This window comes from Antedon mediterranea, chromosome 7, assembly GCF_964355755.1.
Source record: "Antedon mediterranea chromosome 7, ecAntMedi1.1, whole genome shotgun sequence".
In the NCBI taxonomy this organism is placed as follows: Eukaryota; Metazoa; Echinodermata; class Crinoidea; order Comatulida; family Antedonidae; genus Antedon; species Antedon mediterranea.
The window spans coordinates 9157079-9168475 of record NC_092676.1 but is presented as its reverse complement, the minus strand read 5'-3'; the positions used below and the strand labels follow the sequence as shown (position 1 = coordinate 9168475).

At 34.9% G+C, this 11397-nt stretch overlaps 1 pseudogene; it reads left to right on the top strand.

Moving 5' to 3' along the window:
- Nucleotides 1-439: 439 nt before the first annotated feature.
- LOC140055680 (phosphoribosylformylglycinamidine synthase-like) lies at nucleotides 440-9770 on the top strand (annotated as a pseudogene).
- The last annotated feature ends 1627 nt before the right edge of the window (nucleotides 9771-11397 follow it).

Sequence of the window (11397 nt, the reverse complement as noted above, 5' to 3'; positions counted from 1 at the left end):
AGTACCAAAACCAAAAACGTAGCTTATCATATAGAGGTGCCAAGGTTAGGAATGAGCTAAATGAAGATATTAAAAATGTGAACAGTGTCTCTCTTTTTAAGAAACTGTTAACTGCTAATTTCATGTAGCTTTATTTAAATGTACTGTAGTGTATTATTTAATTTTATAGTTAGTAAGTGTACCCTTGTTTCATTTTATTTCATTGTAATTGGTTTTTTTTTTTTTATCTCTTTTGATAGTAATTAAGGTCTTTTTACATTTATTTTTGTTGGTGTTTTCCTTTAAACACGGTCTTACTGAAAAACAACTTTCAGTTGAAGTTAAGTATCCGTGATTAAATAAAGCTTATTATTATTATTATAAGTCATATACTTTATAGTTATACTTTTTTAGTGTAAACATCAATAATAATAAATAATAATATATAAAATAATATAGATCTAATATTTAATAATTTATTTTTTTAAAGAATATGACTATCATTACTCGGTTTTATAAAAGTCCGGCATTACTCCCAGGGGCTTCAAATGTTTTGTGGAAGAAATTAGCAAAGCAGTTGGAAAATTCTAAATTGCAAGATTTAAAAACGGAAATTTGTTTTAATGTGGAAGTAAACGGAGGTAGGTACTCTTCCTTTCTAATTTAAATTTTAATAAATTGTTTTGCCAAACTAATATTATTTTGAAAATGTCAATTAAACTGTGTATTATTTTCATAGATTGCCTCAGTGGTGAAGAACAGAAGAAAATACAATGGATCTTAGGTACCCCTTTTGAAGAATTTAGCCTGCTGACCAAGTCAATCATAGTTGAAGATGATCAAGAACCTGATGGACTTCTGATTGAAATTGGGCCTAGGTCAGAAAATGTTTTTTAATTAACAAAATACCCTTCTTTTCTAGTCGTACAGTATTAGTGTCGGTTTCAGTTGAGAATAAGTATTAATAAATAATACTGTATGTTTTGTTATTCGGTAGGTAATATCTGAAAAAGTAAAAGTCATAATTTTTGTTGTTCAACAAGGTAATAGGCATAAATTAAGAAAGGTGGGCATAAACATGCATGGCAGAATATGTTGACTGTATATTTAATATCATGGACATTACACTATCTACTGTATATGATATAATAAGTTTAATTTTTATACACACAGGTTGAAATTCTCTACGGCCTGGTCAACAAATGCCGTCTCAATCTGCCAATCAGCTGGAATCAACCATGTGACTCGTATTGAGCGTTCTATTTGCTATCTTATAAACGTAGCCGACGATCATGGCATTGCTGCGTCTATCAGCCCCGAGGAAGAGAATCTACTGGTAGCCGTACTTCACGATCGTATGACGGAATGTCGCTACCACGAACCAATCAGCAGCTTTGAAATTAAAGCTAAACCAGAAGAAGTCTTTGAAATTGATGTTATAGGTGAAGGGAAAGTTGCTCTGGAAAAGGCAAACAAAGAATTAGGTGATTGTAGTACTCTCAATCATGTTCCCCAAGTATAGATGAACTTTGAACTGTGTTAAACTCCTGTGTTTTTTAATTCTATTTCAGTTTTTTCTATTATTAACTTAACTTTAAAATTAATATAGGTAACTTTGTGTTGATACTGTATATCATTATATTATGATTAAAGTCCCATTTCCTACGTTTTTAGATCTAATTATAGGTCACAAACTACATTTAATGTAAAAATAAATATGTATGCGATAACTTTTTCGTCTTTAAAACTGTTAAAAATTTAAAAAATTAGTTGATTCTAATCATTTAGAGACTTTCTATAAATCATAACATGCATTGTGCATGTGTATTGTTTCATTCTTTTTATCATAATTTACCATAAAACAGAAAAGACAAGGCAAAAATTGTAGGGAATAGGTCTTTAACATTACATTTAGCTTAACATCCAACATGATTTCATATTCTTTTAAGTGTGTTCTAGTAACCAGTTAATATTACTGTACAGTAATTATTTAATCGGTCTGTGGATACATTGTTCATTTAAGAATTCATTGTTATTGAATTTATAAACCAAAGCTTATCATGACCAATAAATGGTTTATGAAGATTTCTATTATTAATATTGCATTATAAACATTTTGTATTATTCTTTACTGCAGGACTTGCCTTTGATACGTGGGACATAGACTTTTACACCAACATGTTTATTGAAAAGGTTAAACGGAATCCAACAAGTGTTGAACTCTTTGACTTGGCTCAGTCTAACAGGTACAAAGCACTTTAGTTTTAGTCGCATGAAGTTTTACCATCTGTGAATGATGGTCATGAATATTTATTTACATTCTTTACTGTCTTTTAAAAGTAATATCTTTATTTAATTTTAATACAAACCTAAATTATTGAAAATACAGTATTGCAATGCTGTGAGTTTATCAGTGATTGGATAGAGATATAAATAGAATATGCTAAATAGCTAAATCAAAATGAGGTAAAAATAAAGTAAATGAAGTAAAACAGTCAAAAAGAACAAAGATACCATCTGCCTCAATATATACCTGAAAAAAAAAACAGGTGAAAAACAATTGTGGCATTGTCTATTTGCCTTCTAGCCTAAAATAAAGTAAAATAGTATTTGTAACCATGGATAATCCTAAGACATAGACCATTCTTTACTTAAATTCTTTTCATCTATGCAACATTTCTCAGCTTTCATTACTGTATTTAGAAATTCCTGAAAATATTCCTACAAATGGTTTTTTCTTGCTTTCTGTCTTCTTTCTAGTGAGCATAGTCGTCATTGGTTTTTTAAGGGTAAGATGGTAATCGATGGAGAAGAAAAAGATCATTCTTTATTCAAGATGGTGATGTCAACGCAAGCTACCAGCAATGATAACAACGTCATTAAATTCTCGGATAACAGCAGGTATCTTAACATTTTACGTGGCTTTTATATTTATATCCATATTTTCCGAATCGAATCACGATATAGTTCACTGGAATGGTGTCTATGACTCTTGTATAAATCTTGTTGTGCTGGACAGAATTAGGCATTATACCTGAAATTATTAGTTCTAGAAGGTGTCATGAAATAGCCCATAAAATACTACAGGCATAATTTCCATCGTAAATGATATTTATTCACATTTTGTTGAACCACAAAGTATTGCCTAAAGCTCTGTCTACACTATCAACTTTTATGTAAAAAAATGTGATGTGCCCATATATGGATATGATGATGTCATATCACTACCATATTTGGGGACAGTAGGAGCTTTAAATGTTGTCTGTTTTTTCTCACTTTGATGACTTTACTTGATTTTCAGTGCAATCAAAGGCCATAAGGTCAAAGTTCTCAAACCAGCCAATCCCGGGTCAGCAAGTGTGATGGAGGAATCTGAACCACTCAGGCATATCATCTTCACAGCAGAGACCCATAACTTTCCAACTGGGGTTGCACCTTTCCCAGGGGCTACAACTGGTACTGGGGGTAGGATACGTGATGTTCAGGCTGCAGGGAAGGGGGCACATGTAGTGGCTGGCACTGCAGGCTACTGTTTTGGAAATTTGAACATTCCAGGTAAATTATATAAATCTAAAAATTAGATTTTGTAGTCCTTATGAAAATTGATGTCAGACTTTACTCGCTCAAAAATCAAAATAAATACAAATATAACAGAAAATAAAACATAACAAATATAAAGGATAAACCTTATCAAAGATTTGCAAAGTAACAACAATTAAAAGATATTCATTTACTGGCACTTATATGTATAAATAGAGTATGGGATGAAAGATATTAAGTAACGCATGCAGTGAACAGGCATAATTGCTTGCTTAATTACATAATTTTGCTTTTTATAAATGTTATATATTCAGTGTAATTAATTATTTATTATCATTGATTGAACATTTGTTTAAACAGGGTATGACCTTCCATGGGAGGACAAAAATATGGTTTATCCTAGCAACATGGCGCCTGCTCTGTCGGTTGCTGTAGAGGCCAGCAACGGTGCATCTGACTACGGCAACAAGTTTGGTGAACCCGTTCTAACCGGTTTCTCTCGTTCATTTGGCATGATGCTTTCTGAGAGCGACAGAAGAGAGTGGGTCAAGCCCATTATGTTCAGCGGGGGTATTGGGATGCTTGAGAGTATGCATGCGACTAAAGACGAAGCAGAAAAAGGTTTGTTAAACAAACTAAATACAACACCATAAAAAATACTGTACTTCTTATTATTGTTGTCTCCACATAGATATTATATGTCTGTCATATAAAATAAGATTATAGTAACCTGATAAAATATTTTGTTTTTATTTCTCCATTGAAAACTAATTATTGACTGATGAATAATTGTTTACCATGCAGGAATGAAAATTGTAAAACTTGGTGGACCAATCTATCGCATCGGAGTCGGTGGGGGCGCTGCATCTTCCATTCAAGTTCAAGGTGACAATACAGAAAAACTGGACTTCGAAGCCGTGCAGCGCGGTGATGCGGAGATGGAACAGAAACTAAACCGAGTTATAAGGGCGTGCATTGAGATGGTTGATACAAACCCTATATGTAGTATACATGATCAAGGAGCTGGAGGCAATGGTGAGTTTGCATGCAATGTGCTTATTTTTATTATTTTACTAAGTACAGTAGCACCCCTCATTTGGGACATCCCTATTAAGGGGACACTTTGTCAGACAAATGTACTTATTTTTATGTCAAACTATGGCTAACATCTGACCAATTAAATCATTTTTTTGTGTACAGGTAATGTTTTAAAGGAGATATGTGAACCTGCAGGTGCTCTAATAAAAGCTAAGGAATTCCAACTAGGTGATCCAACCATCAACACCTTAGAACTATGGGGTGCAGAATACCAGGAGTCCAATGCCATACTAATACGATCTGAGGATCAAGAAAAACTTCAAGATATTTGTGACAGAGAGAAATGTCCAGCTGTTTTTGTTGGTGACATTACAGGTGATGGGAAGGTAATATTTGGATGATTTTTTTTACCTACTTTATTCTAAATTTTTTTAGTGGAGCTGTTGCTTGGTGGTTTAACATGCTTGCCTTCCAATTCCAAGGTCAAGGTTTGTAACTCACGACTCTTTCAACTTCACTCCCTAAGCCTGAAATAAAACTTAGTTTATAAGCACGATAAACTATAAAATATTTTATCCATCCTGTAATTGGCAAGTTTGTGCTTACTGTGGGATAAGTATGAAAAAACACATTTAAATACTACAGTGTTACTAATTTTGAAGAATGCCTTTTCATGCACAGATAGAGTGCATAAGAGTTTTGCAATACAAAAATATTTTGTTTTGTTTCAGATTCGTCTTGAGGTGGAAAAGAAAGTGGAAGCTGGTAAGGGTGATGCAGAACCTCCAAGCATAAAAAGAACAGCACTTACTTATCCAGTTGATCTCCAACTTGAATGGGTTCTTGGGAAGATGCCGCAAAAGGTATGATGGAGACTTGATAGTAGAGTAGTGTCGGTAATAAGTTTGAACCATACCATGAATGCATCAGTGGTGTAATGGTAGGATGTCTGCATATCAAGCAGAAGATTCCAGGTTCAAATCTCAGCTGAGGTCACTTTTTCTCAATCTCACAGATTTCATCATAAATAACCATTGAAAATAATTATGTGTTATAATAATAGTGTCTCTTTCTGTCTGTAAAATTATATAGAATTATATTTTTTTTTCTCTCAGGTTTTCAAGTATGATCGATGTAAACCAAAACTTAAGCAGTTAACACTACCTGATGGGTTGACTGTCCGATGTGCACTCGACCGTGTTCTGCGTCTACCTTCAGTAGCCAGTAAAAGATTTTTGACTAATAAGGTAAAGATCTGTTTATCTTTAATATTGCATAATTTATTTGTGTGAAGGAATATGGAAAGTGTATAACCAGGATATATTGTTTCTGTTAGGTTGATCGTGCTGTCACGGGCCTGATAGCCCAGCAGCAATGTGTAGGCCCCCTGCACACACCACTCGCTGATGTTGCTGTTATCGCACTCTCCCACTTTGAAACTGTAGGCTCAGCTACAGCCATTGGAGAGCAGCCTATTAAAGGGTTAGTCGATCCTGGCTGTGGTGCCAGGATGTCTGTAGGAGAAGCCCTTACCAATCTTGTGTTTGCTAGGGTCTCCGATCTTAAAGATGTCAAATGTAGCGGTAACTGGATGTGGCCAGCGAAGCTTCCTGGTGAGGGTGCTGCATTGTATGATGCGTGCGAGGTGATGGGCAAGTTGGGTGTTGCTGTGGATGGTGGGAAGGACTCTTTGAGTATGGCTGCCAGGATAGGCTCTGAAACGATCAAAGCTCCAGGTTAGACATTTCATGCTTGTTAATAACTAGTATAGTGTCTGATGTACAATCTTGTGAATTATTTTAATAAGTTAAGCTTGAATACACTAATACACTTCTTTACTCCATTTACTTACTAATAATGAAATATCAATTACAATTTTTTAGGTGCATTGGTTGTGTCTGTGTATGTGGCATGCCCAGATATTACTGCAACTGTGACCCCTGACCTTAAATGTCCAGACAGTAAAGGTAAAGTGAATATAACATTGCACATTTTGTTAGGTACAATTAAATTAACTACCTAAACAAACAAAAAATATAATATATTTATAAACAAGACTTTACATATTCTATTTCAGGGACTTTGCTCTGGGTTTCATTTGGTAAAAGGCATAACCGGTTAGGTGGTAGTGCCCTCGCTCAGTGCTATAATCAACTCGGACAATCCTCGCCTGATCTCGATGAACCGGAAACGTTTGTAAGGGCTTTCAACACAACGCAAAATCTTATCAAAGGTAGTCATTTTCATAGACTTATTAATTAGACGTTTACAATAAATTCATTTACTTGTAGTTATAATATAAAGCGCTGTCTACACTATGAAACTAGTTTGACAAAAAAATGTGATGCGCCTAAATAGGGTAGTGAAATGCCCAAAAATGGTAGTGATATGATATCATGTCCATATATGGGCATATCACATCACATAAAGTTTGATAGTGTAGACAGAGCTTTAGAGATATGAATTCAACTTTGTCTTTTGTATCCTTTTGTAGATAGAAAAATATCAGCTGGTCATGATATTAGTGATGGCGGTATTGTAACAACATTATTAGAAATGGCGTTTTCTGGGAATTGTGGTATTGACGTCAAACTTTCCGAACCTGATGGTAAGCATTATGCTATCTCTATAAATGCCTCGAATGGATCTGTAAAGTGTCATTTTAATCTTTCATATGGTTCCAGAACCTGTGGTAAGCAATAATACATTGTAAGACTTTATATATTTATTTTCAGTAACTGCAATTGATATTCTGTTTGCTGAAGAAGTAGGGCTGGTGTTAGAAGTAACAGCTAATGCTAGTGAGTTCTCTAATTGGTCACTCTAGTGGATCAGGTCAAGGGTCAATGGTAAGTTTTTTTTTTTTTAAATGGAAGCAATATTTGAACATTTATTTACGATCATTTATCATTTATGATGGTTTTTAGAATGAATCTGAATATTTTACATGTAAATTATAGGTTGTCATCTCGGTAAATGAGAAAGAAGTCTTGAATGAAAAGATGACTGTTCTTAGAGACGTGTGGGAAGAGACTAGTTTTCAACTGGAAAAACTACAAGCAAATCCAGAGTGTGTTGAAGTGGAGCAACGCAATTTAGCAAATAGAACAGCACCACCATTTAAATTAACCTTTGACCCCGTTGCAACAAATTTGAATTCTGTTAAAAAGGGATGCTCTAAAGGTTAGAACCAATTTTGGAATATTGATTATCTTGTTCTGAATTTTAATTTGTTAAAGTAATACGAGTTAAATTTGGCTCATTAGTTACCATATACATAATCATAATTGGCCTTCCATAGATGGAATGAAACCAAAGGTTGCTGTGATCCGTGAGGAAGGCAGTAATGGAGATCGAGAGATGAGTTCAACACTACACATGGCTGGCTTTGAAACATGGGACGTCAATATGCAAGATTTAGCTTGCGGGAAAGTCACCCTCGATCAATTCCGTGGACTAGTTTTTGTTGGTGGCTTCAGTTTTGCAGACGTTTGTGGTTCTGCAAAAGGTATATTTTTCTGATTGCACTTTTTGTAGCATAGCAAAAATACATGCTGGAGCAGTAACCAAGTATTATACTAGTATTAGACAGATAGTAACCTAAATAAATATTTATTCTAGTTTATTTAAATAATGTTTATTAATCATTTTAGGTTGGGCAGCAACTATTTTGTTCAACCCAGCTGTGCGTGCTCAGTTTGATGCATTTAGAGCAAGGAAAGACACTTTCTCACTGGGTGTATGCAATGGCTGCCAACTAATGGGCCTGCTAGGCTGGGTTGCTCCAGATGTCACCAAGGAGCTTACTACAGGTAAGGTATCATGAGGTATATTTAGTAAGTAGTTTAGTGGTAGTAGGACACCGGTGTAAAGCAGGTAATGCCTCTTTGACAAATAAAAAGAAAATATGAACTACTTTTTGATATCCATTTGTTGACAGACTGTTTATTATGAATTATTTGTTATTGTCTTTTAGACGCAGCATCAGCTCAGCAAGGAGTCCATCTTGCTCATAATCTTTCCGAGCGTTTTGAGTCTCGTTTTGTTGCTGTAAAGATTAATGAAAGCCCTGCTTTAATGCTGAAAGGAATGGAAGGCTCTGTGCTTGGTGTCTGGACACAGCATGGAGAAGGTTAGATATTGATACCTCTTGATAATGATGGATGCTTAGTACAAACTTATATTTTAATTTAACTAAAAATGTTATTAAATTTACTCAACTCAAATTGTTTCTCTCTAGGGCACATGAAGTTTTCTAACAAAGAAACAAAAGACACAGTTCTGTCTGAAAATCTTGCACCAGTGCGCTTTGTCGATGACAAAGGAGAAGTGACAACTGAATACCCGTTGAACCCCAATGGCTCACCCAATGGCGTAGCGGCAATTTGCTCCGCAGATGGCCGTCATCTGGCGATCATGCCTCATCCAGAGCGTACAACTTTGACGTGGCAATGGCCATGGATGCCGCAAGATTGGCGGGAGACATTACAAGCGTCACCGTGGATGAAAATGTTCCAAAATGCTTGTTCATGGTGCTTGGAGACGTCAGAGGCAGATAGATAATAATATTGCTTATACATGGGATATATTTAAAAAAAATAATATCTTGATGGTGGTGCTTCAGAGGCAGATACTATTGCTTTATGCATGAAAATGGGATATAGTTATATACTGTATAAATGTGTTCCTCTTCTCAACAATATTATTTATTGAGGCTTAATTTCAGCAATATATATTTTTTTTCTCTTTTGTGGGGGCAACCCACTTTTATTGCAATGATAAACAACAATATGGTGAAGGTTACAGTATATATGTCTGTCTATCTATCTATTTATCAATGAATATTTAAGTGATATTACACAGACAGAGGAAGATTATGTAAAATATTTTGAAATTGTGTTGAAGTCTAGATAAAACAAACATGTATACAGAGAAAATTTATATTACAGAGCTAAAACGATATAAAGATTGATATTCAGTATTAAAAAGAGATTCGATATAATATAAATAAATATGATAAAATGGTATATTGCATTATAAGATTATGTTTTGTTTGGATACTTTTATAAAATTGTATAGTTTTACATTTTGAACATAATATTGCTTTTATTAATTAAATTTTTTTAAATAGTTCTATCTTAAATAAATTCCAAGTGATAATCCGTTTGCTTGTTTTATAAATAATGCAAGATTTGTAAATACTAAATGTAAATAAAGAGATGAGTTCATTAACAAGCGTGTTCTGAGTTCCTATAATTATGTCTTACCATTCGGGGAAACCTGACCGTAATGTTTCATTAGTCGGAATGCATTTAACGATCAGTTTACGGAACTTCCTCAAATCTGATTGAATGCTGTTACAGGTGTACAACATATGTTTTTCACTTTCTATTTCTATACAACACTTTTCGCAACAATCACTTTTATTAAGATTCCACTTCTTTAAGTTTTTTCACGCTGCTGCTCTAGCCCGCTACGTCATACGAGATAACTCATTCATTAGATGAAATCAAGCAGCAGTATAATACTACACTTTGACATTTTTGTTAAAATGGAAACTCGACTATAATTTATAGGTATTGAATCCAAAAAACGGCTGGGAAAAGAGTCTAATAACAAATCCCAAAGCATTTCTGGTATTTATGAGTCCCATGATATTACATGGGTACTATAATTCACTGTCAGATAATCATTGAATTATTATCAAAACAGTCCATTGAAGTTTTTGTTTGTAATAGGATACTCTAAGTATCTAGGCTTGATGAAGTGACCCCCCAGACTTGACCTTACCAATAAAAATAAGCAAGCAGCGTTTTTTGTAAGAAATATTCTTGTCTTGTCTAAACTCTTTCCTCCACTCTTCTACAGATTTTGTTTTTTTTTTCTTTATCATCTTTCACTTCTTCCACTTTGTCATCAAATTTGTGAGCGGTTAGAATTTTAAGTTTTGTAGTTATTTCCTTTTCTAGTTCATCAAGTGCGTTTTTACTTGCAGAGGACACAGGTGATTGGGTTGACATGATGATGACATCATCAGGAAGCATGTCTTGCAAGGAATGAACAAGTAGGTGTAAACACTTCTCGTCTCTGGGAAGTTAAAAGATAGTTAAGAGAGTGAGTGAGTTTAATCTAGCACAACCTGAACGCTTTAATCGAACTTTAATGAATATGTTAGGTATACACTCGAAGGCGAGAAGAAGGAAAGCTGGAGTCGCTATATCAGTGCTTTGGTTCATGCTTACAACTGTATGAAGCATGACAGTACAGGTTTCTCACCTTATTTTCTGATGTTCGGACGAGACTTCCTGTTGACTTACGGTTTGGAATTAGCCCAGATGGATTTGGTAACGCTGACCCCATAAAGTACGTCAACGATCTGAGAAACCAACTATCGCTTGCCTATCAAATGGCATCTGAAGAGGCAGCGAAGTCAGCACGCAAGAACAAAGTTCGACATGATTTGAAAGTACGAGTCAATGATCTTCATCCAGGTGATCGAGTGTTGATTCGAAATCTGGGACTACAGGGTAAACACAAACTCGCTGACCAGTGGGACTCCGTGTGAAGCCAGAATCAAATAGTGGTCGAGTAGGCCTACGAACACTACATCGAAACATACTTCTGCCCATCGACTATTTAAACAAAGAAGATCCACCAGCAAAACCTACTAAACAGAAGATAAACCGCCCTATTACGCGGTCTAAGGCAAAAGTTCATGTCACTGAGAGCGAGCATGATGACAGTGGTGAATCCAGTGAGAAGGAGGTTACAATGCTAGTCCCATTAGACTTCTCAGTCACACTCCCTGTAGAAACGTTTACAGTTTCTTCCATTTCACCC